The sequence below is a fragment of the Cydia strobilella genome, chromosome Z (genome assembly GCF_947568885.1).
Source record: "Cydia strobilella chromosome Z, ilCydStro3.1, whole genome shotgun sequence".
Taxonomy (NCBI): domain Eukaryota; kingdom Metazoa; phylum Arthropoda; class Insecta; order Lepidoptera; family Tortricidae; genus Cydia; species Cydia strobilella.
This window is the reverse complement of record NC_086068.1, coordinates 59,513,328-59,538,700: the sequence shown is the minus strand read 5'-3', so window position 1 is coordinate 59,538,700 and position 25,373 is coordinate 59,513,328. Positions and strand designations below refer to the sequence as shown.

Here is a 25,373-nt window from a genome sequence, read left to right as displayed (position 1 = left end):
GGTAGCAAAATGACGTCAGGGACGTCATAATGACGGCATTATTACGTCATAATGACGGCATTATTACGTCATAATGACGTCGCTGACGTCATAATGACGTATAAATGCTACTGGGGATATATGTAAAGCCTGACCAGTAATATTATGTGACGTTTTTACCTAAAAGGTACCATACCACATTGTCGCTTGTTGATAAGGTTGATTTTTAATTGAAGCTATATGGAAATAGCGCCTTACTGACAAGCGACAATAAGTACCCTTTTGGTTGAAAATAGCACATATGATCATTGTCAAGAGGGCGCTGTTATTCTCATGTATAGGGTGACAGTTCAGTTTAGTATGAAAATATTAGTTCCAGTGAAATTCCGCAACATGGCGCGTGATCATATATTCCTGGTCAGGCTTTAAGAGGGCGTATTTTTAAGGCGGTTCCCTGAGCCAGAAGGCGAAAAATCTCCTTATATGATCCTGTTTTTCTAAGAGGCGTTGATATTCGTAGACGTGGAAAAAATATATGTAGTTCTTGACTATATTATCTTTAATATCATAGCTTCCGATACACGAATTATGACACTTCGCTCGATACAATTAATTCGCAAATTAACCTCTAACTCGGACTTTTAATCCAACTTTACTCGGTTATTTATTATGTGATACTATAAACAATAAAAGAAGAAAAAACAATCTTAACTTAAATAATAATTTCATAGCTTTCGAATTTCGATATTGTAGGGTAACGTTTTAAAAAAAAAAATCGACAAAATTCGATCAAAATTGACACTTGCGCATGATCTTTCCCGTTCTTTCTTGCGAAATGTGTCAGAGACAGCGGCAAACCGATGGAACGGCCTTAAAGTGATACCTCACAATTATTTGAAACTTTATCACCATCACTCAAATACTGCATAATTTATACAGAAATATTACTCGAAATTTACTAAAAGTCTTACTTATCCATCTTCTGCTTTGGTCATTTCATCCATCGGTCGCCCTTTGCTTATAGGGACAATTCTCTAGCGTTATGCAAAATTATTGTGAACCTTAAGCTTCCTCCACACTCGTGCGCGAATCGCGTCGACTCCACACTCGCGTTTGCGGCTTCGCGCCGCGTAGTCTGGAGCGGGCTTTATGTGTGATATAAAAACTGGTTGTATCGATGTTTTCAATGATGTTTTCACATGAATCACTTGGTGTTAAATTGACATTAAATGTTTACCTATTATTACTTAATAGCATAGTGAATTTTACGTGTAATATCAGCATACCTCTATACATATATGTTTTTTAAAATAAGTGAGGTGGAGTAAGAGGATCAGCAGTGGAAAATGGATGTTTTTATTTTTTACAATGTTTTGGACTGGTCAAAATAAACTGTCCCTGTAGGCCGAGCACATGATTGACGCGACAGTATCTCGTCGCGAGATAGACTACCCGTCTTTTACTAACTGTATGAATTAAAGGGGGACGAGTAGTCTATGTCGCGGCGAGATACTCTCGCGCCAATCATGTGCTAGCCCGGCTGGTACTCTATTCGACTTTATCAATGTAACCCCTTACTGCATGTCATATTATAAGGTTGTTTCATAAAATCATATAAGTTTGAACTTTAATAGCTGTCAATAGAGTTGAATATTATAAATGGCATATATGGCTTCGTATGCACTGATTTCAATTGACATTTAACTTTCGGTGCGTCCGTGAGAGAAAAATTGTGAGCTCTCATTTAGGAACAATATTTTTTTTACTCATTAATAAATATCTACCGTAAAATATGCCTACTTTGCTCCCAAATTTCCTCTAAAATTAAAAAGATATATATTTGTCAGGTTAGAATTTTACAATGTGAGAATAAAATTTAAATATGAAAACAAAACAAAAACCCGGAGTCGCATGTTAAATTACAATTAGCAAATATGTATTTTTGCAAAATATGATGGTATACTTAAACTTTGACAGAAGACGTCAAGATAAGTCATTTGCCAAATAAATTAGTGTGACTATTAAATGGGGTACCATTTTGCCATGAGGATTAAATATTAATTACCCATCTTGTCCTATTCTCCCCTAAAATCGATGTTACCGATAAACATAATATTCGCTATTTATGAGTACATACACCGTGGATAAAATTCATGGGCGCTGGAGGGAAAGTTTACAACCGTTAGCTCATTTTACTTAAAGGAAACATTGTTTTATTTTTAAAAAGAAACAAAACTGCATTGTAAAATTTTTCTTTTTTTTCTTCAATTTTGTCTAAAAATATTCTTGAGTATTAAATATTCGTTTTAATTGATATTTTGTACGACTGACGAATGTAAGACGTAATGTTTCTTAGAGAAATGTTATCATTAACATTAACTGTATCGGTAGTAGAGTAAAATAGCGAGTTTTTTTTTTTAATGCAATTTTGTTTCTTTTTTTAAAATAAAAGAATGTTTCCTTTAAGTAAAATGAGTTAACTAAAGGTTTTAAGCCACTTTCCCTCCAGCCGGGCTAGCACATGATTGGCGCGAGAGTATCTCGCCGCGACATAGACTACCCGTCCCCGTTTAATTCATACAGTTAGTAAAAGACGGGTAGTCTATCTCGCGGCGAGATACTGTCGCGTCAATCATGTGCTCGGCCTACTGGGCCCATTAATTATTTTCACACTGTATATTATGTACAATTTTTTTATTTTCAATGTAAGCAAATGTTCGATATATATTTATGGTGAAATGTTTAAAGTAAATAAAATCATTTTCGTGTAGTCTTGTTTTTTTTTATATATCTCGTAATTTACCGATGATGAATGAATATGGGGCATTTTCTATGAAAAGGGACCTTATTGTCGATGGCGCTTATGCCGCACAGCGTCGCGCGGCATTGTATTTATATCGGAGCATCGTTTATAACGGCGTAAGCGCCATCGACAATAAGGTCCCTTTTTATAGAAAATACCACATATTTTGAAACGAATGCCGCTGCTCCTTTCGAAGTTGTTTGCTACGTGTTATGTGCTACGAGCTACGGGCTACGCGCTACGCCGTCTATGTTCGTAGGTACGGTTAAACGTCACAATTACCTCATAGGTGATGTGAAAAGCAGTATGTGTCACATGGTAGCAAAATTATTTCCATCTTGGACGTAACACACTTGAATCCCTTACTATGCTCAAGATTCTACTTTAGAATCCCTCGTTACTCTTGGGATTCTATTATAGAATCCTTCGCTTCGTTCAGGATTCAATTTACGCCCTCGCCGTAAATATGTCATTTTGCTCCCTTGTGACACAATCTACTATTTCGAATTGGTGATGTGAAAAGATATATATTATGTAACTCCGTATAAGATAAGTAGTCTAATGAAAAAAAAGCAAGCAAGCGTTGATAATAGCCGTAATATACTACCGCACCGCACTGTTACAGCTTAAAACAGGTTTCTCGTCGTATGCGTGTGTGTGGTGCAACGTCGTTAACACAAACACATGCTAACAGTAGGCGCAAAGAGTTGACTTACCATAGAAAATATTAATTTCGCCACAGAATAAATAATAGTGCTACCGTACAGAAAGGAAACCTCCTACAAAACCGAAGTTTGACAGCGGTTCAGAGTCGAATCACGACGTCCCTTTCTAATATATGACACTATCCCTTTCGGCTATTTAGGGTTGTCAAAATTCAGATCATTATCTTATCTGTGACCACTGTGTGCACGACCGTGCACGCAAATGGACGTCAAGTTGTGCCAACCCTAATAATTGCTCGGAGCAATGCTGAGCCGAACAGAGCCGAGTTTTCCCGAAGCTAGGAGTTTCGCACCCCTGATTTCGCGCCTTTTTCTACTGACAAGTTGGATTGGGTGTGTATACGCTGTGTGCAAGTATAAGCTGTCTTGTGTTTCCTTGTGTTGGCGGCAAAGTCGTGGAAAAGTGGCTTAAATGTAAGTAAGTACCTACTGTGTTGTAAAGTGAAGTTTAAATTTACCGCTAAACATGTGCACCTTCAAAAAAGGTATTATAACAATCGTTATTATTTTAACTCGGTTATAAAGGCTAATATCTTAATGATGTGAAAAAATTGTTAACGAACTACTCAGCGAACTAGGCTCCAGACTCGCGTTCGCAGCTTCGCGCCGCGATTCGCGCATGAGTGTGGAGGGCCCTATAGGTAAAAGGCGATGGCGAAATACCGAAATTTATAAGTGAAAGAGAAAAAATCCTATGCTGCCCAAAATGTATATGAATATTCTTTCTCTTACCCCCGGTCGCTCGGTGGCGCGTCTTTAACTACATGTACATATTAGTATGTACTTGTATATACTAATATTTCTATGATTATGCCGTGGTGGCTTATCTCTGCAAGTATGCAAAGTTGCTTGGATAGAAAGTTTAAATGCCGAACAATAGTACAAGTGTCCAAATGCGAGGACCGAAGCCCGAGCTCCGCGCAGGGCTGCAAGCTCGGAGCGCCCGACGGGTTCGCACTTCCCACAACTTCCGCAACTATCGTCCTTCGGCCAGTTCGGCCTTCGTGATGGTTCCGGACACCATACCTATCTATAGGTCAAACCAAATTCTCAGTAAATAAGAACAAAAAAAACCATACTCATCCTTTTGTTTTGTTAGTACTAGTGTAACGGCCCGGCCACGACTTCGCGCGGCGGCGGCAGCGGCGACCGGCGGCCATAGGTTGGAGCGAGACACAGCGATCGGACCTTTCGTTCCCACCCATGGCCGCCGCTCGCCGCTGCCGCCGCCGCGCGATGTCGTAGCCGGGCCGTAAGACAAAGATAGTATGATTCTCTCTGTCTATGTTTGAAATGAGACAGTCCTTTAACAAACTAGAGTTCGTTTTTTTTTAATGGTGTTCCCCTCTTGTGGGTTTTAGCAGGAGCAAGCAGGAGGGATTTTGCCAAAGACAATGTTTTATAGGGCCCTCCACACTCGTGCGTGAATCGCGGCGCGAAGCCGCGAACGCGAGTGTGGAGTCTAGTTCGCTAATCAGCGAAATCAACTCCACATTCGCGTTCGCGGCTTCGCGTCGCGTAGTCTGTAGCGGGCTTATACGAAAATAATATTCGGTGACTAATTAATTTTGATTTGATAATTTGTGTTGGGAACCTATAATGGACATCACAGACAACACAGGATATTATGTACAGTTTATTAGAAAAAGAGCGGGAAAAGGGACAGTTTTGACAGTTAAAAAGCATTTATTTATTTTTTTGAGAAATGTCATTTCACTCATTTCTATATGTCGTACAATGGAACGCATTAATTAGCGATAGAATGTAGGGTAGTTTTTTCGAATATTTTTCTCGTTTATAAAAGCCAATTGAAGGTAGATCTATAGAAAATTTGATGGCTGCTCATGTTCGTATGCGCAAGCTGGTTCGTCGTGATAAATGCGTTGCTGTCGATTAGTGTGCTCAAAACGCTCGCCGCAGTCACTACAGCATCAGCTCGCCGTTGGAGAGTGTCGGTACCGACCAGCAGTTCGACATGCAGACACGAGGTGAGTTTGCTTTTGATTGATTCGCTTTTACTGGCGTTAAAATTTCTCTCCAAATACAATTTCCCTACTCGAGGGCGATTGTACACTTCGCATTTAAGATATTTGCGAAATTTTCAGGAAGCATCCACTTTCGGTTTAAAGAAATTTTATTACACGACTGCCCAAAAAAAGGAGTGTATTGTATTCAGGGTTCATGTTTGTATGTGAGTTTCTTTATTCTACCATAATTTCTAAATGCCTTAACCGATTTAGATGTATGATATATCAATAGAATCCTTGCGTCATCCCGGGAATAACACATAAAATCAACATGGCGGACGTAATACACAATAACGCGCGCCACGTGGAAAAAAATCTTGCAATTTTATCGAGTGGGGTATCAAAATGAAGAGCTTTGAGAGACGATTAAAATAGTCTTTTTAATTTTTTAATTAATTTTGTTATTGTCTAAGAAATTACAGAAGAAACGGTCGCTTATAAGACAACTTATAGATAGGTAACTGAATTATTTACAACTAACGCAATAAGCAAGCACTTATGATAATGTTTAACAATAAACAATTGAATTTGACTTCAAACTAAAATAAAATACAAGAATAAGGTTTAGATTTAATTGGTTAGTAATAAGAATATGAGGGTATATTTTTTGTTCGATTTTTTGCCAGACTTGTTTACGTGAAAGTTAAACGAGACCGCAGTAGTTAATTATTGGTTATCGACAAAATGACATTATGTATTTTAAATTATGTTTGTATGTAAGTTAATTATTATCGTTTAAGAACATTTGTTTATTTTACGCTTTTTAGGGTTCCGTACCCAAAGGGTAAAAACGGGACCCTATTACTAAGACCGCTGTCTCTCCGTCTGTCTGTCTGTTTGTCTGTCTGTCTGTCCGTCTGTCACCAGGCTGTATCTCATGAACCGTGATAGCTAGACAGCTGAAATTTTCACAGATTTCTGTTGCCGTTATGACAACAAAATAAATATTAAAAACAAAATAAAATTAAAATTTAAGTGGGGCTACCATACAACAAACGTGATTTTTTATGCCGGGTTTGAGCGTAGTTGTACGGAACCCTTCGTGAGCGAGTCCGACTCGCACTTGGCCGGTTTTTTTGGTTTTTATTAAGTATTTTAAGCCTGTTTTTATGCATATATTAATTTTATATTACGCTTCATGTATATTTTTATTATTATTTCGGACATTTAATTCAAACACTTGTAAGTACTATTGCTTTTTGTCTTGAGCACTAACCTCCCGCAACTCCACCTTCGGCCGCGGCCGCGAATAGGCACGCCTTTTCGGGACGCTTCGGGCCTCCGGCCTTATGCGGATATCGGCCTTCGGCCTTCGCAATAGCTATTTACACCACGTTTCATAATTTTAATGTTTAAGCCTCACGGGAGTTTTATAGTTAAAACAACGTTTCACTTAAACCAATTGCGACTGTGTCCCTAAAAAAGCCTAACCGCATTTTTGTTCTTAAATCCGACTCACGCTTGACTGTAGATTTCTATTAGGTCATCTTTCGGTAAAGAACTATTTTGTGCATTTTTTTCAAAATTTTAAATCCAGTAGTTTCGGAGATATAGGTGGGAATGGTATTTTTTTGTCTATTTTCTTGAATAACTTCTAAACTGCTTATTCTAAAATTATAAAAAAAATATATTTGGAATTCTCACAATAAGCTTTTTCGTTTGATATGTAACACGATATAGTTTGCCAAACTTTTGTTTCCTAATTTTCTCTTATACCCCCTAAAAGTGGCCTCTGTGTTTAAAATTCATTTGTTTACGTTACATGTCCGTCTTTGGGTCACAGACTTGCATATGTGTACCTTTCAACTTAATCGGTCCGGTAGTTTCGGAGCAAATAGGCTGACAGACGGACAGACTTATGTCATGATTTATTTATGTTTACAATATGGATGGTATAGAAAGGATCGCAATCTCTTATGGCAGAATTGTTGTAAAAGTGACCGCGTTAAGCTTTAAATAATAGTTCCTAATCTCTCCGGTGGCGCTAGTTAGGCTCTGGGACATGAGTATAACATGAACCATATAAGTCAACAAATAACCCGACCAAATTACGTAGGTTGTTTTTGGTAGTATTTCGGTGTATGATGGCGCCGCCTAATTACTGTTTTTTGATGGACACTTTTCATACATAGAGATTTGGCTCCTTTATACAGTCTCCATGGTGCGACTGATCGTATGACTATTAGTTTCTACGGACCTGATTATGAGGTCGCGACAACGCGACGGATGTTTATTTAGTTCCCGAGAATGCGACTTATATTTTCCTTGTGATTTGTTCATACCTAATATATCGTAACCTGATTTTGCAAGAAATAGTTTACAACGTGATACGTCTGGTTTTGATTAATTTAATAACGTAAGTGTACAATACGATGAAATAAAAACGTCATTTGTGAGTTGTATTGATTTTCAATTCCAACGAGCATATCTATTGATTAAACGGAGACACAGAATCTCAATAGGGATTTAAGTAAAATATAAGAATAAAGGATGACTCACGTTAGACCGGGCCGTGTACGGGCCGGAGCTTCCGGCGCTTACTTTTCTATGACATGACAGGTGATCACGTGATGCTTTCCATAGAAAACGAAGCGCCGGAAGCTCCGGCCCGGACACGGCCCGGTCTAACGTGAGTCATCCATAATGTGACTTTCAATCAAATTTGGTTTTGGAACGTATGGACAAAACTAAGTTAATATATTGGTATGCTTGTATAGCGATACCGTACCGTAAGCTACCGTATAAAATAGAACAGAGCTGTAGGTATACCCGCAACCACCGAACATAAGTATGAGCTGTTTAGTATTTAGTATATTTAGTATATTGTATTATTTTCTTTATAATTTTGAATGTCATAAATTATCCCTGAGCATAGACCCCAAATTTTGGAGAGATGAATAAAACGAACGAGGAATCAATGTAATTACACTCTTATGATTGATCTTGATTTTTAGTTACGCTGGCAGTTTCACTATACTGTTGTAGTGTGTGTGCATCGTTATTAGATACACGATTTTTATGTCACACTGGCATTATTTTTTAGGGTTCCGTACCTCAAAAGGAAAAAAAAACCGAACCCTTAAGGATGACTCACGTTAGACCGGGCCGTGTACGGGCCGGAGCTTCCGGCGCTTCGTTTTCTATGGAAAGCATTACGTGATCAGCTGTCATGTCATAGAAAAGTAAGCGCCGGAAGCTCCGGACCGGACACGGCCCGGTCTAACGTGAGTCATCCTTTATAGGATCACTAGTGCGTCTGTCTGTCTGTCCGTCTGTCACAGCCTATTTTCTCCGAAAGTACTGAACCAATTAAGTTGAAATTTGGTACACATATGTAAGTTTCTGACCCAAAGACGGACATGTAACGTAAATAAATGAATATTAAATATGGGGGGCATTTGAGAAAATTAAAAAAATTAAGTTTTTTTTAACTATATCGTGTTACATATCAAATGAAAGAGCTCGTTGTGACGATTTCAAATATATATTTTTTGTCATTTTAAAATAAACAGATTAGATGTTATTTAAGAAAATAGCCAAAAAAATACCGTTCCCTTTATCTCCGAAACTACTAAGTCAAAGTTTAAAAAAAATTACACATAATCGTTCGTTACGTATATATATAGATTACAGGAAAACCTACTAAAAATGTGCAGTCAAGTGTGAGTCGGACTTAATTATTTAGTTTTTGATCCGACGCCTACGGATTTTAAAAACATTTCACTCACGTTTCACATAAAAAATACATTGTTAAAAATTGTGTAATTTACGGAACCCTTGGAACGCGAGTCTAAATCGCACTTGGCCGGTTTTTTTACTTATTGGCCTTGTCGGGAAGAAAAGAAAACGTAGGTATACGTACAAGTGGGTTAAAGTATAGAGTAACTTATACTAGAGCGGTACTGTCATAGTAAATTTTGTAACCCCAGTAAATTCACTGCCATCTGTTGACACACTTTAAAACTAAAAATTAAGATTTATAAAAATACGATAAAATGTATTTAAATATAGATAAATGATTTTTTTATATGCATTAATTATTTTTATGATTTTGACCCATGTTCTTTCACTGATATGCGTTAAAATTGTTAAATAACAAACGAAACAGTCAACGCCATCTATACGACAGTGGGCCAAAACTAGTGGCGCCCTCTGAACGAGAATCAAATTTTCTTGATTTTCGAGGCACGTTTTTTCCTTAGACTGTAAACATCTATTACGGAGTTATATCTATCTTTGGTAAAAGTAAAACAGCGTTTAAATTACAAGTTAGACTGAAATTCATTTGATCTCTATTGAGTTCTACAATACAGACTATTAGGTAGATATTTCTCATAGATGGTAAAAGGGAAAGAGGGATTTTAAGTTATGTACTTATGAGAACAGAAATTGTATGACCGTGAGTACCTATTGTGCGACGAAGATGTTAAAATATTTTTATTGACTTTTGTCACAATTTTAGGATTTCTTTTAACTTTGACTCAACACAATTATAGTGTTTATTTGAATTTTAGTTCTTGGACCAGTTGAAAAACGTAATGCACATGAATGCGTTTAATACTTTAAAATTGATCAGAATCTTCACACTTACGAGTGATCCTATGAGGGTTCCGTTTTTTTCCTTTTAAGGCACGGAACCCTAAAAGTATGTTGAACTTATAACGAGATGAAAATTATATCAGGCAGCTATCGAAATAATTGTTTGAGGTCACCGGGGACCGTAGGGCTGGCTCGTTCATATCGTTTATTTTCATAATAGGATTTTACAATCTCTTTATGACGTCAAACAATTGTATTTACTTAAAAATTAAATATTAAATAGCATTATCTATGTTACACTATGCACGTACTTATTAACTCCAAGGGTTAACGTCTTCTAAATAGTCTGATATTTTATAATATCCATTTTTGCACAACTTTCGTTTAATGACCTATTTAAATTCATTTAATGGCAAACTTTGAATATCCAAAGGAATTTTGTTGTAAAAACGAACACATTGGCCAATGAAAGATTTACTTATCCTCTGAAGTCTAGTTGTAGTAGGTACAAGTTTCTCTTTGTTTCTTGTTCCTGCGATAGGATTTGCGATCCAGAGAGGGAACGCAGTGAGCCTTATGGGAACCCTTCCTCAGTTTTCGGACCTCGGTGACCTTACCTAAATTCTCAATTTTCTATTACTTTTAATTTTGTAGGTAGTTTTTAGCTTAAATTTTGTGGGTAGTTTTAAATAGTTTTAGGTCGTATTCTATTTTAATGTAACTTTGTTAGTTAATGAAATAAAACTATGAAAACGGATTATATCGCGTATATTGAATTTATAATATTCGCCCGCCAGTCACCCGTTGACCACGAACGCTGTAAAGGGTTCGAAACGTCGGGATGTGTTATAAATTCGATATACGCGATTTAATCCGTTGTCATAGTTTTATATCATGACCGAAGACAATATTTGTTAGTTGTTATTTTTCGGTTTTAAATAAATAAGATGAAATGGTTATGTAAAAAACCGGACAAGTGCGAGTCGAACTCGCCCACCGAGAGTATTTGCTGTCATAGCGGCAACAGAAATACATCATCTGTGAAAATTTCAACTGTCTAGCTATCACAGTTCATGAGATACAGCCTGCTGACAGACAGACAGACGGAACGACGGACAGACGGACAGCTGAGTCTTAGTAATAGGGTCCCGTTTTTACCCTTTGAGTACGGAACCCTAAATAATTTATTAATGAAAATACAAAAATCACTATAATATATGCCTGTAAGATTCGAGGAGATCCCTGGATTTCTCATGGATCCCATCATCAGAACTGGATTTTGACAAAAACGGGACCAACTTGGGACTATACGTTTTATTGAAAAAAGTAAATGGTACCTTTTTTCTGAAAACCCCCATACATATCTAAGGATAATTTGATATACAATATTTAAACTTATACTAAAGTGAGTCGACCACGACGATATGTGGCTTCCCATCACAGAAGCCTTTCGCTTCAAATGCATTAAGGACGTTTCCATCTGAAATCCCAATAGAAAATTTGATAAAAAGGTCCTTAATGCAGACGAAGCATAAGGTCCCTTCTCTGATGGAAGGCCACATATGTAAGGTACACAGGAACGCCCACTTGCCATCTCCATCCTACTCCATGCTTATTACAGAAGGCATAAAGTCCATCGATCTAAAGTTAACAGTGGGCGATGGTGCCTAGCCAGAAAGGTGGGAGCTTTATCAGTCGTGGTCTGAAGGCTGAAACTGATCGGTCGCCTGCAGTACTGGCTAAGAGTTCGCGGTCGCAATACGAATTTTTGTGAGATATTTTAAAGTTGTGTTTTTTTCTAATAAATTTAATAAAGGACTTTTAAGGATAATAATCATTTTTTAAGGAAGATTTAATAATTATCGTTAATAGATAAAAGGAGTGAATTTAGGGTGTTAAAAAAATCGAGTTCTGACGTTACGGCAAAATGTGTTATTTCAAATTGGTTTAAGTATTAATTTTACTTTGTTGCGCTTATCGTGTTTATAATTTGTGCATACAATTCATATCAAAGTAACTGCGGATTTTAATACAGATATTAAAAACTACTTAACAAAACAGTGAATGCACGCAAGTGCATTAAAATTTTGAGAGCTCATGTGTCTGTTCGCAAATAATTTTTATTTCAAAATATTTTGTCAGATATTGTTAGTGGTTTTGTTAAATGTATGTGAAGTCTTACTGTTACTATTTCTGGACCGTAAGTAATTTTTGTAAATATATATCTAACCATTCCTAGCATTTATATAGTAAATTGCATATAATTAATTATTACATACATTTTCCTCAGTTTTTTGCTTTCAGCGAATGTGAAATTTGTTGTTATTACTATTCTCGATGGTTTTTTTTTTATATTGACGCTAAATAGTCTAAAACCTTAGGTATTTATGAAATTAATATTAAACGTACCTAAATAGATTAGTACGAGTAGGTACATATTTTACGGGCTGATGCGAATTTGTTAATTTGATATATATTAGCTTTGTATGATTTCCGTAGCGAAACCTATGTCCTTCCCCGGTACCAAAGAGGATATCATCTGTTTTGTATTAGTTTTTTTCTTTCTTACATTTGTTCTGTTGTCCTTTCTAGACTGTATCATGTACGTAGTTGTATAAATACTTTCTATTATAAATTTCTCAGTGTATTAGTTCGCTGTAATGCTGTGTAAATTTTTTGAATTAATAAAATAAAATAAATAAAATAATAAGATAGAGCGGTACTGTCATAGTAAATTCTGTAACCAATGTTAATTCACTGCCTTCTATCGACATACTTTAAAACTAAAAATGAAGATTTATAAAAATACGTTAAAATGTATTTAAATATGGATAAATGATTTTTTTATTTGCATTAATATTTTTTATATGATTTTGACCCATGTTCTTTCACTGATATGCGTTAAAATTATAAATAACAAACGAAACCGTCAACGCCCTCTATACGAGAGTAGGCCAAAACTAGTGGTGTCATCTGATCGAGAATCAAATTTTCGTGATTTTCGAGGCACGTTTTTTCCTTAGACTGTATCCATCTTTTACGAAGTTATATCTATCTTTGCCGGTACTCAGACTATCTCCCTACTAAATTTCATCTAAATCGGTTCAGCGGCTTAAGCGTGAAGAGGTAACAGGCATAAAAATAGAAATAATTTCGCATTTATTATAATATACTAGTTTCCGTCCGTAACTTCGTCTGATGATAATGATTAATGAAAAATTCCTCGCGCTTAAAACTATCTACACCAAATTTCATCTAAATCAGGACAGACAGACAGACACTCGCATTCATAATATTAGTAGGGATTATTTATTTGGCTGAAGAAGCGGCTGCTTACCTGAGTACGGCGAAATTTTAATTTTAATTTTAAGTTTATTTTTTGTATCCAGTGACATATAACGAAGCCATACGATAAATAAATAATAAATAAATAAATTAGTAGGGATAAGTATACAGTGTGGAAAAAAATAATGGGCCCTGGAGGGAAAGTACCTTAAAACCTTAAAGCATTTTACTTCAAAGAAACATTCTTTATTTATTTTTTAACCGGCCAAGTGCGAGGCGGACTCGCGCACCGAGGGTTCCGTACTTTTTAGTATTTGTTGTTATAGCGTGAAAATTTCAACTGTCTAGCTATCCTATCACGGTTCATGAGATATAGCCTGGTGACAGACAGACAGAGAGACAGACAGACGGACAGACGGAGTCTTTGTAATAGGGTCCCGTTTTTACCATTTGGGTACGGAACCCTAATAAAAAAGAAGCAAATCTGCATTCAAAGATTTTTTTAATTTCGTCTTGCCCGGAATTCGAACCGACTCAAAATTAAAAAAAATACTAAATATTCGATTTTATGGATATTTTGTAGAATAGACGAGTTAAACTTTACCGATTTTTACTCATTATTATTCACAAGCGAAAACAAATATCGAAAGTTGAAAAATCGAATATTGTGAGTGTTGTGTGTCGACCCGGTGACATGCCTAGTGCGCAAAACGTTCAAGTTAATAAACAAGACCATGTGCGTGTAGTTCGAAAAACTCGCGCGCCTAGAAGATGTTGATGTCAACTTTAGCCAGTCTTCTCCGAGACCACGGGGACAACGCCGTCCTCGAAACGTCGGAGGTAAATTTAAAACTTATTTTACGCGATTAAGTCCCATCGTTGTGAATAATAATAGACGAGTTTAACCTAATATTTCTTGGAGAAATTTTAATATTAACATGAACTGTATCGACTGGTGGAATAAAATAGTAAGTGTTTTTATTTTTAGTCTGTCCGATTTCTGGGCGAGACTACGCGAATAAAAAAAAAACTTGTATGCAGTTATGTTTCTTTAAAAAAATTAAACTATGTTTCCTTTAAGCAAAGATAGATATAACTCCGTAATAGATGGATACAGTCTAAGAAAAAAACGTGCCTCGAAAATCAAGAAAATTTGATTCTCGTTCAGAGGGCGCTACTAGCTTTGGCCTACTGTCGTATAGATGGCGTTGACGGTTTCTTTTGTTATTTAACAATTTTAACGCATATCAGTGAAGGAACATGGGTCAAAATCATAAAAATAATTTAATGCAAATAAAAAAAATCATTTATCCATATTTAAATACATTTTATCGTATTTTTATAAATCTTCGTTTTTAGTTTTAAAGTGTGTCGACAGATGGCAGTGAATTTACTGGGGTTACAAAATTTACTATGACAGTACCGCTCTAGTATAGTATAAGTTACTCTATGCTTTAAGTGAAATGAGCTAACTTAAGGTTTTAAAACTGTTTTAAGGTAATATCCCTTGGGCCCATTATTTTTTTCCACCCTGTAGAGACTACATTTAAAAAACAAGTGACTAGAGCTTTTTTAATATTGATTAGCATACCTATATACAACGTAACTACGATAACAAATACAATAAAGTAAAAATAAATCAACTTATTAACACATATTATAACCATCGGCGGAAAAAAGTGGTGTTATAATAGTTATTTTCATCACACTCGCTCAATAAGTGGAATTGCACGCAGGCTTAGCGGGAACTATAGAAAAAGCGCCCTAGGGAGTTATGAAGTTTATAGCATTATAATTAACAGTTTTTTTGTCTTTATACTTCATTATTGTATCGCAAGTGTGATGTAATCATTGTACTCGGGGTAATAATATTGCAAACTCGAGTCTATAAGCTCCGGCAAACCGTCGCGATTTAACTATACTCTCGTTTGCAATATTTAACTTACGCCCCATGTTGCACAATGTACTATTGTATTACATATGTTGTTTAACCCTTCGTTCTGTTGATACTCGGGCATGCGAAAGATTCCAAAATGGAACCACGAGCGTAGCGAGTTGTAGCGTACCGTAGGACAGTTGTAAACTAGCTAAGTTATTTATTGTAAAAGAGATTAAAGTAGGGTTTTGCTTATTTCGTCTAAGTTAAAATTTCGATGTCCCACCCGCTTAATTTATTCTCTTTCATTTAAAAAACATATAAATATTTTTTTTAGAATTTTTAATTAAGTTTTAGGGGTTGCTACCGAATTTTGAAAATTTGGAGCCTTCATACAAGATGATTTTAAAAAAATAGCGTTTTTTTAGAGACAACGGGGCTATATTAATATGCTTATCATAAAATGATACTTAAAATATTTTTAAAGCATATTATGCGTGTTTTAGGCGTTCTAAATATTGATTCAGCAGTGCGCACTCCTAAAACAGGAATAAAAATTATTGTCTTCGGTTACCGCGATAGTTACTCATGAAATAAAACTATGAAAACGGATTATATCGCGTATATTGAATTTATAACACATCCCGACGTTTCGAACCCTTTACAGCGTTCGTGGTCAACCCACCCGTGTGTGTGTCCATGGTGAGTCACCCGTTGACCACGAACGCTGTAAAGGGTTCGAAACGTCGGGATGTATTATAAATTCAATATACGCGACAAAATCCGTTTTCATAGTTTTATTTCAGGAATGAAAATTATTTAAAAATATTAACTATACCTATTATTGAATTACATATTGATAGCTTATGTATACCTTGGCTCACTGTCTTGCTTAAAAAAACGGAAAAAAAACATCTTTGTGAAGGATCCAAATTTTCAAAATTATGTAGCTACTAGCGACCCTTAAAACGTAATTAAAAATTCTGAAAAAAAAAACATTTGCTTTTTAGTGAAAGAATAAATTAAGCGGGTGAGACATAGAAAATTTTAACTTCTACAAAATAAGCAGCATCCTAATATCAAAGAGGATATAATAAGATGAAGCGGTACTGTTAGTTAATTTTGTAACCCCAGTAAATTCACTGCCATCTATCGACATACTTTAAAACCACCCTTTGTAGCCACCTGACGAAGCCTGCGTTGCGGATTTTTTTACATGTAACTATATTATTTTTTAAGATTTTCTCAAATTCTGTATAATTATATTAAAACAACTTTAAAACTAAAAATGAAGATTTATAAAAATACGTTAAAATGTATTTAAATATGGATAAAAAAATGGATAATAATGGATAATGGATGGATATGGATAAATGATTTTTTTATTAGCATAAATTTTTATTATATGATTTTGACCCATGTTATTTCACTGATATGGGTTAAAATTATAAATAAGAAACGAAACCATCAACTCCCTCTATACGAGTAGGCAAAAACTAGTGGCGCCATCTGATCGAGAATCAAATTTTCGTGATTTTCGAGGCACGTTTTTTCCTTAGACTGTATCCATCTATTACGGAGTTTGTGCTTCAACACAACAGGTGGCGTGGCAAGCGCTGTACGGAAAATTATTCTTTCACATTAAGAGGAAAGGGGACGGCCGGTTCTCCATACAAACGTAGTTCCTATTTTCCTCTCTGGATATTGACATTACGGAAAATATTTTAAAATAATTTTATGAATATTAAACATAGCTATTATGACGAAGGGGTCGTTTGACGTTTTACGATTTTCCTTAGTGCATGATATCATAAAAATTAAAGGACTGTGGTCTTTTTAGGGTTCCGTACCCAAAGGGTAAAGACGGGACCCTATTACTAAGACTCCGCTGTCCGTCCGTCTGTCCGTCTGTCTGTCTGTCACCAGGCTGTATCAAGGCTGCAAAAGCAAAAAAAATCACGTTTGTTGTATGGGAGCCCCATTTAAATATTTATATTATTCTGTTTTTAGTATTTGTTGTTATAGCGGCAACAGAAATACATCATCTGTGAAAATTTCAACTGTCTAGCTATCACGGTTCATGAGATACAACCTGGTGACAGACGGACACACAGAGAGACACACAGCGGAGTCTTAGTAATAGGGTCCTGTTTTTACCCTATGGGTACGGAACCCTAAAAATCACGTCAAAATAGCTCAAGGGCAGATGTTGTTCCCTTATCTACAGCCGTTGTAGGTAGCTATTATTTCTGAATAAATGAATAAATCTGTTTATGAATAAATAAATAACGTTGTGTTTCAGGACTGCTGCATCTACGACGCTGAGACGACGGTTGCCACAACTGCGATCTCTACAAGCAGTAATAATCACAAGTAAGTTACAGTATTTCCTTCTTCAATTTCCCCACATAACCTATAGTTGGTCAAGCAAATCTTGTCAGTAAATAGGAACAAAAGAAACTATACTCATCCTTTTCTTTTGGGTGCTAGCACTAGTGTAAGACAAAGATAGTATGATTCTCTCTGTCTATGTTTGAAATGAGACAGTCCCTTGACAAACTATAGCTCATTTTAGATCCCATCAATACTCAATAGTCCCTACACTCTGGCGGGTGCTGCTGCTGCCTCTACGTCCCATGACACGGGCAAGGGCAGCATCCGCTCGGTGTGCCCCTCACATCTCATTAAGAGGATAAAGGATTAACGCATCTCCATACATACGTTGTCCGCATTTTCCTCTATGGATATTGACATTCTGGAAAATATGTTCACACAATTTAATGTATATTAACCATAGCTATGCTCCATCGTTTGAATTTTTTAGATTTTTTTAAGAGAATCAAAAAACAAATTCCATAGTTTTTTTAAAAACTTATAATAATTAAAAATTCGAATAAACCACTGGATCAATTTGTTGTTATAGCGGCAACAGAAATACATCATCTGTGAAAATTTCAACTGTCTAGCTATCACGGTTCATGAGATACAGCCTGGTGACAGACGGACACACAGAGAGACACACAGCGGAGTCTTAGTAATGGGGTCCTGTTTTTACCCTATGGGTACGGAACCCTAAAAATCACGTCAAAATAGCTCAAGGGCAGATGTTGTTCCCTTATCTACAGCCGTTGTAGGTAGCTATTATTTCTGAATAAATGAATAAATCTGTTTATGAATAAATAAATAACGTTGTGTTTCAGGACTGCTGCATCTACGACGCTGAGACGACGATTGCCACAACTGCGATCTCCACAAGCAGTAATAGTCACAAGTAAGTTACAGTATTTCCTTCTTCAATTTTCCCACATAACCTATAGTTGGTCAAGCAAATCTTGTCAGTAAATAGTAACAAAAGAAACTATACTCATCCTTTTCTTTTGGGTGCTAGTACTAGTGTAAGACAAAGATAGTATGATTCTCTGTCTATATTTGAAATGAGACAGTCCCTTGACAAACTATAGCTCATTTTAGATCCCATCAATACTCAATAGTCCCTACACTCTGGCGGGTGCTGCCTCTACGTCCCATGACACGGGCAAGGGCAGCATCCGCTCGGTGTGCCCCTTACATCTCATTAAGAGGATAAAGGATTGACGCATCTCCATACATACGTTGTCCGAATTTTCCTCTATGGATATTGACATTCTGGAAAATATGTTCACACAATTTAATGTATATTAACCATAGCTATGCTCCATCGTTTGAATTTTTTAGATTTTTTTAGATTTTTTTAAGAGAATCAAAAAACAAATGCCATAGTTTTTTTTTAAACTTATAATAATTAAAAATTCGAATAAACCACTGGATTGAGCTCCATAATCCCAAAGTCCTCTCAACGGAACGTCTTTACTACAGCAGGAAGGTACGTGAAGCAATTGAAATCAGAAAACATCGGAATTTCAATCAAAATGAGGGACAGGGGATTTCGTCTTCATGGAACCCAGTAATTAGCAAATGTAACGGGGAAAAAACATCCCGCCACATACCATCGGATGTCGTGAGCGCTGTGTGTAGGCAAAGTGACAACCCTAGCGTACAAGTTAATAATCAAGATCAAGTGCGGGTAGTTCGCAAAACCCGCGCGGCAAGATGTTGATACAATTCCTCGCCAGTCTGCCTGTGACCACGAACGTAACGTCACGTTCGAAACGTCAGGCGATAAATAAACATAAGTTTGTACGCGATTAAGTCCCGTCTTAGTTTTAAAATTTCGAATAAAGCCTACAGCCAAGTGGTCTGAATATCGTCCGTCAGATTATTAGAGGACCCTATCATGGGAGGAATCCCTCATGTGCCATGAGTGTGGAGCACCGGTAGACACGGCGCGTCAACTCTCGGAGAATGCCCTGCATGGGGGCCCCAGCGGGCCATCCTTCAAGCAACAGTAGGAGCAGACCTTTCGTTGGCGAGCATTTTTAATCCATTGCATTGTGTCTCCTCGGAGGTTGAGACAGAAAGATTTTGTGTCCATGAAAAAAAAGTTTGTTGCCGGTCCCATATTGGGATACCCTCCTACAATTTAGGAGGGAATTAAATCTTCTCGGGTCCGTGGTGTAGGGTTGGAGCCGGCGTAGTTTTATATATATATATATATATCTTTACTTGAAAAATAGTTGTAGTGTATAACTAGCCTTATGAACTGATTTGCATGTACAACCAGCCTTAAAGTTTATAGTCTATGATGGTTCATTATTTTTAGTATGTGGGTATTTTTGCACTTCGTAGTTTTTCCTCAGTCACCTGTTGACCACGAACGCTGTAAAGGGATCGAAACGTCGGGATGTATTATAAATTCAATGTACGCGATATAATCCGTTTTCATAGTTTTATTTCATGAGTAATTATCGCGGTAACTGAAGACAATGAAAATGAAAAATGAAAATGAAAAAGCGTTTATTGGTTACAATATTGTGTACAGAAAATTATGGTTGGAATCTCCAAGTAAGTAAAATTATACTTGTGGCAGGAGATCCCGCTCTTCCTACCAAAGTTACATACAAAGTAACCGAACATATACTTAAAATGAATATCTTACAAACTAAACTAAACTAAAATTAATTAAAGCTAAGATGTGTGTGTGTGTGTGTGTCAGTGTGCATGTTTGTAGTTGTGTGGGGTGTAAATACATATTTATAGCGGCGTTGGTGGGGCTGCAGAGGAAGAGGAGTGTCGGTGTTACGATGTGCCGTTCTCCCTGTCCTCTGCAGCCGAGTTGTGGTTTTGCGGCAGAACCATAGACCAATCTGTCGCCGGGCGCCGGGGAAATTCCTGGCGCCCGTGGCTTCCTTGTGGCGGGCTCGGGGGGGTCCGCTACAATACAGAATGAAAGCCGAGGAGGAAGGCGCGTCTTACCATCTGGCGCGCCTAGTGTGAAGGGCCTTCGGGCATTCGCGAAGGAGCCGCGCTCGTGGGCGGCTGCCGCCGGTGGGGTCGCAGATGACAAGCGCAAGTGTTCCCGTAACCCCACCAATAGGGCGGCGAGGCGGCATATGGGGGGTTTTTTAGTGGGTACAACGTGGGCCTCATAAGCCTAGACGGGAGTCCCACATAATCACTCGGGTCACCCCCCGCGCCGTAATGCATTTTCCCTCCTAACAAAAAAATAAAATAAAAGGAGATCCCGCTCTTCCTATCAGTTACATACAAAGTAACCGAACATATACTTAAAATGAATATCTTACAAACTAAACTAAAATTAATTAAAACTAAGATGTGTGTGTGTGTGTAGTGTTGAGTGCCGTGAAGTGAAATTTTCTACACTGTATTGTTCTAAGTGCCGCCACGTTATGCAGGGACAATATCGTTGCATAGCAGGTACTTGAAATTGTGTCTAGGTTTAATTTTGCGAGAAGTAATTTTCGTAATGTTAAGCTTGGATAATGGTGCCTTAGGGAATTTTACTTCTTTATTTAGTTTGTTTGTTTAGTGAGAAACTTAAATTAGTAAAATTACTCTTAGTTATTTTAGTGTTTTTTCTATGGGGTCTTTTGCTATTTTTGAAGCCGGATCATTGCTTGGACTGACAGTTTGTCCAACTAAACATCCATCACACCTGGCGGTGTTAAAGGTGATGGGTGGTTAGGAGTCTTTTAGTTCCAGGCTTGAGAGGGCCTGGCATCTTTGAACTATCTCCCAGGTCGCAAAGCCCAGCTGTTAGATGGAAGTGAGGGCATCACGTGCGTGCCATTCGGAGTAATCTGAGCTCACTAAAGTCGGCAGTAATTGAGATCTGGTCCCCTATTAAATATATTTATATATTTCGGTGCTCTGGCGCATGCTAGCGCTGATTGCGGGGGGGATTCTGTCGTGACTATTATTATATACTTAGTCTTAGTTGCGGCAGGACTTCTCGTGTGGTTGGTGCTGGTGTGAGCAAAGGGTGCCGATCCACTGATAGACACGGAATAGGGCGACTTACTTCCTACTTCTTTGGCTTGCGAGCGTAGGAGGGGGAGTCAATACACGGACCGTTAGGTTTGCTAATCTCAGTTTGGTCTACCGAACTTTCCAGCTTCTAGTAGGGATACACTTGTGTATATTCCAAGGCACTAGGTCAATGGTAAGTGCGATCTGTGCTTTGGGTGTACATAGAGTAGGGCCAGAGGGTAGGATTATAAATAGGGTAGAGTCATACACTATTTGTCTGTAGGTATTTGTGTGTAGGGTCTCTTTTATGCTTGGTCTAAGAATCTGATATGGTTGATATAAATTCTTCTTTTAAGGACTTAAAAATATGGCTTCATTAACCTAAAATATCTGTATTTAAAAGGTAAAGGATGCTTTTGCCTAAATCTTTTAAACTTTTAATTTATCTGGGGAAAATAAATAAAATTCCTATGAAATCTTTATTTTTTTATCTATTGAATTTCTGGTTTTGGAGTAAAGACGAGGTACTGAGTTTTGCAATCAGGTTTCTAAGGTATTTCAAAATAAATTCTTAAAATATCAAGCTGGGTTTAGGCATACAGACCGTTCTGGGATAGAAGAATGGTTTGTTTTAGGGACCCCTTGGCAGGCAAGAGCAGTCCGATGGGAATTTGAGTGGAATAATGCTCAACTTGATATATCAGTCTCATAAAATATAGCAAATAACATTAGTGCTTCGTTTATACATCTAAAAGACTAGAAATTTAGTCTATACTTTCAGTTCTGGGAATTGGGAAAAGGGATTAGTTTCCCTAGCTTTTGAACATAAAAAAAGAAGTAATTTGATTGACTGATGATACTTGGCGCTTCTTTCATCAGATCATCTAGGAATGCTTAGGTTGCGAAGCGTTGGTCTTAGCCCGTCTGGCTACAATGTTAGGATAGGTGACCCGAATGATGTTTTGGTCCGGGATAAGGCCTTCTGACCCGCATCGAGCATGCGAAGCAGTACGTGTGGACTCACACATCGTTTAGAAGGTGATAGTATAATTATAACTTTTCCTAAAATGCTAGGGTGTAAAGGGGCTTATCCCGGGAGTGCTGCTGCGTATGTTATCCCGAAGGCTTAATAGGCGTAGCGGGACTTCACCAAAAACATTTTTAAACTCATTTTACCAACAACATTTTTAACCTCATACTATCCATGTATGCTGCAATTACCTAAATAACGTCATATGTAGTAAGTCTTTAACAGCATTTACATTACACGAATAGATTTAACAAAATTGTAATATTAATTTCATCACTACGCTCGGAATACTATTTTAGAATGCTTCGCTACGCTCAGCTTTCAATTATGGAATCATTCGCTCCGTTCGGGAATCGATGTGCGCTTTCACCGTAGATATGTCATTTTTCTCCCTTGCGGCACAATCTATTATTTTTACTACTGTAACTATTAAAATATTCCTTAGTATCATAATAAAATATATCTTCAGTACCATAAATATTTATTCCTTAAAATATAGGTAATAATAGAATAATACCAGAGTCCAAACTTTTGTGAATCGGGTTCCGCGGTACACTTCGAGGGGTTCTAGCTACTATCTAGACGATCACATGGCCAAATTATAGGGGTAGATTCTTAAGAGATGTTTAGCATAAGATTTAGAATAAGAGTAGTTTAATAGTAATAGTTAGGGTGGTGACACGCGTTACTGTGAGGGGTTTAAATTTTATTGTTTTATGTAGCTTTAGTAGTGTAAATAGAATATAAAGTTTCCTCATACTAGTAATAATAATCTATTATTATCTCTTATAATCTTTAGTTCCTATTAAGAACGATTTGATGATATAGGTATTCTTTAACTATTGAAGATTTTAGATTTTTTTATTATTATAAGAATTAAAATCTAAAAATAATTCCATTGATTTTTTTTAAAACTATCTTATAATAATTAAAAATTCGAATTAAGCCTCCAGCCAAGTGGTCTGAATACCTCCGTCAGATTATTAGAGGACCCTATCATCATGCAGTCTTCGCAAGATTCGTGTCTCCTCTGAGGTTGGGGTGGAAATATTGTGTGTCCATGAAATATTGCTGCTGCAACCTTTGTAGAGGCGCGATCGAATATCTCGGCGTGGGCGAAATTATTTCCGTTGTAAGTCTTTTATATTAAATAAATTTAGTAATCTAATCACTTTACATATTAGATATTTTACAATGTATGTACGTACAATGAGATTTTGCTGTCAGCTCTGTTGACAAAATAAGACAATCTGAGAGTCTGTTGACAATTAATTTTATTGTAAGTTAATTATTTTAGTTTTAAGTTTTTAGTATTAAGTACTTATGTTGCTACACCCTTCCAGGGTACATGTTCACAAAAATTGGTGTAAATACTTAATATGTTGTCCATGTGTGCAAATAAATGAAATGAAAAGAAATAAGTGCCATTCTGTCAGGATTCTCTATACAGGATGTACGGGGTTTTAATTTTAAAAATCCCGATTCCATTTACACTCAATTATTTGTAAAGTACCTACTTTACTGAAAATCTCATTTATGGTCCAACATTATATTGTAATTTGTGTCTAAAAACACAAATTAAAGTTCCTAAGAACGATTTGATGATATAGGTATTTTTATCAATTGAAAAATATTTGCTTTAACATAAAGGAAAAAAAGCTAATCCGACTCTCATAAATAATTTCATAAAATTCTACACGCCAGTCGCCTCCTAATTTTCCTTTAATTAAAAAAAAATATATATATACATATATATATAAGTAAAGATGCTCTGCGGATGTCTTAAAAAACAACAATTATATTATACGTGATGTGTTTTTAATCTTCTTGCCTAAGTGTGAATGTTTAAACGATGTGCTCAACGCAGAAAGTTCAGCAGCAAGCCAAACGGGGGACTATAAGTAAGTTAGATTTGCCCACTAAGTAATAACAAAGTTATATAGTGACTTGTGTGCGCAAATCTATCTCATACCTATTCCTCCCTAAGAAACATGAAGATTAACAGAATATTTATTTAATCGTATGGCGATATAGTCACATAGGCAAAAATAATGTACAGTATATTATTTTTCCCCTCACTAGCTCGGAAAGCCGTCTATTATCCTTTAAAACAAGCGGGGAAAAACGCATTTTATCCACTAGTGGGGAAAGTAATTTGACCTTGGATGGAGCGTGTTTAAGTAGCTTGACAGATAACAAAACGTAAAACGCTCATAATAATGGTTCGTTCGATATTAATTATCATTAAATAAATGGTTTGGGAATCTAATAAAAAATACCAAATTTAGCTTTATTTAATAATTTTAAGTCATAAACCTTAAAATTCCATAAGAAACATTTGATTATTTATAATGATGTTAAATATAATTCTGAACGCACAAGTTGAGTCGATGCAATTTCAAAACGCATCGTTGACATTTCATACGTCAGAACAGAAATGTCAACATTGTCAACGAAATTTTTACTGTTCTTCTCACCGACTCACGAAAAAATCAGAATTTCTAGTGTTTTCTGTTATAATATCGTAAAAAAATTAGTGATTGAAGATGATCTAACGCCTGTGGATGTTGCACTTTCCTCGCTATAGTGAGGGGAAAAGTTTTGTGTTACACACGGGTGCAAATGTATTTTACTTCTCGTGTGTTGAAACACTCGCTACGCTCAGGATTCTATTTTAGAACCACTCGCTTCGCTCGTGGTTCAACTATAGAATCCTTTCGCTTGCTCATGTTTCAATTCCACA

General features: G+C 36.6%; 1 long non-coding RNA gene across 1 annotated transcript; it reads left to right on the top strand.

Moving 5' to 3' along the window:
- Nucleotides 1-5,367: 5,367 nt before the first annotated feature.
- LOC134754656 (uncharacterized) lies at nucleotides 5,368-18,512 on the top strand. The gene is made up of 3 exons (XR_010128956.1): nucleotides 5,368-5,495; nucleotides 17,537-17,607; nucleotides 18,435-18,512. It is a non-coding gene; the product is annotated as an uncharacterized LOC134754656 (long non-coding RNA).
- Nucleotides 18,513-25,373: the final 6,861 nt, after the last annotated feature.